Below are 1,584 nucleotides of genomic sequence, written 5' to 3' on the forward strand. Positions count from 1 at the left end.
GTTAAGAGAAATATCTCCTGTGGATGTCATTGGTAGGTTTGTAGCACCGAGCCTTGGGTAAGCCCAGAGATATAGCCAAATTCTTGTCAAGGATTTCCTTATGTTGGAAAAGGATTGGTCCTTAATCACTGCTGAGGCCCCAGTCCGGATTAAATAATGCGATTGATCCAGCTTGCTTGTACAATTCCCACTCAAGAATGCCTCCCTCAGAACTCAAAAGTCATGTCTACTCACTTGTAACTTTGATCTCTTAAGTTTCTTTTGTCTGATTATTTGCTGTTTAGAAGTAGACCAAGGCAATAACTTTATTTTTACTAGACTTTAAACCCATATCAGACTTATTGGCCTTATCTAGTGTATCTCTATTTATGAGAATAATATGTAAATTGGTTTTTTATTGCTTGTAAACTGGTTCTAGTTAGATTACTAAAGAGAGTGGAATACTCCTATTCATTGGGGTTAATCATGTTTTGCAGGCTCTGAATAGCCCTTCTTGGTGGAAATAACATTCAAATAAAAAGCTGTGGATTCCAATTTACTCTGATTATGTTACCTTACAATTATACAGTCATAGACCTGTGGTTCATAATCCAATTACGTCAGGGTTAAGAATAATATGCCCCTAGGCTTATGCTGTCCAATATGGTAGGCACTAACCGCATATGACAATTGTGGATGTACCCTCAGATTATCATGCTAAGTGAAATAAGCCAGACAGAAAAAATTGAAAACCACATGATATCACTTATATGTGAGATATAAACCTAAAAGCAACAAATGAACAGGACTCATGGACACAGACAATAGACTAGTGGTTACCAGAAGGTAGGGGGGAAGAGGGAGAAGAGAGGTAGATGGGGGAAAAAGGGTCAAATATGTAAAATTGGAAGTTATGTAAATTACATCAAGTGAATAAATAAATAAATAAAATATGCCTAGTCTGAATTGAGATGAACTTTAAGTGTAAAATATACACTGAGTCTATGGCCATGCTACCCTGAAAGTCCCTGATCTCATCTGATCTCAGAAGCTAAGCAGGGTCGGGCCTGGTTAGTACTTGGATAGGAGACCACCGTGTAATATCAGGTGCTGTAAGTGTTAAAACAAAAGAAAAGAAAACAAAAACACCTGCACTGCTGATACTGGGAAACATGGCAGAGTGAGAGAAGTCCTTAGATCTCTCCCTTTGAAATAACAATAAGCTGACCATCTAAAATTCAACAAAAAACACCCAAACTGCACACCAGCATGTCTAAGCATGAGATCTGCACGCCACAGGTCAGAACCCTGGGGGTCTGGCAGTGGACTGGGAAAAATGAAGAAGTTGCCTTTCACAGCCTCTGGAGCTCCCTGCAGGAGGAGGGGGAGGGGTGAAGGTGCAGCGACTTTCCTGAACAGCCCTGCCTGGAAGTGCTTTGAGTTCCATGCAGCCGGCAGCAGGGCCAGTCATCAGAGCAGAAAGCAGAAAAGTGGGACGGGACCGCAGAGAAACAACAGTTGATTTGTACTGGCCTAGTTGCAAAATCTAGGTTGAGCCGCAGCCCCTAACTCCCAATCTAGAGGGCCCCTCCCTCAATACTCTCT

At 41.5% G+C, this 1,584-nt stretch overlaps 1 pseudogene; it reads left to right on the plus strand.

Annotated features, from left to right (window-relative positions):
- The first annotated feature begins 979 nt into the window (after window positions 1-979).
- On the plus strand, window positions 980-1,098 carry LOC111731182 (annotated as a pseudogene).
- The last annotated feature ends 486 nt before the right edge of the window (window positions 1,099-1,584 follow it).

The sequence above is a fragment of the Pteropus vampyrus genome, unplaced genomic scaffold (genome assembly GCF_000151845.1).
Source record: "Pteropus vampyrus isolate Shadow unplaced genomic scaffold, Pvam_2.0 Scaffold10, whole genome shotgun sequence".
NCBI lineage: Eukaryota > Metazoa > Chordata > Mammalia > Chiroptera > Pteropodidae > Pteropus > Pteropus vampyrus.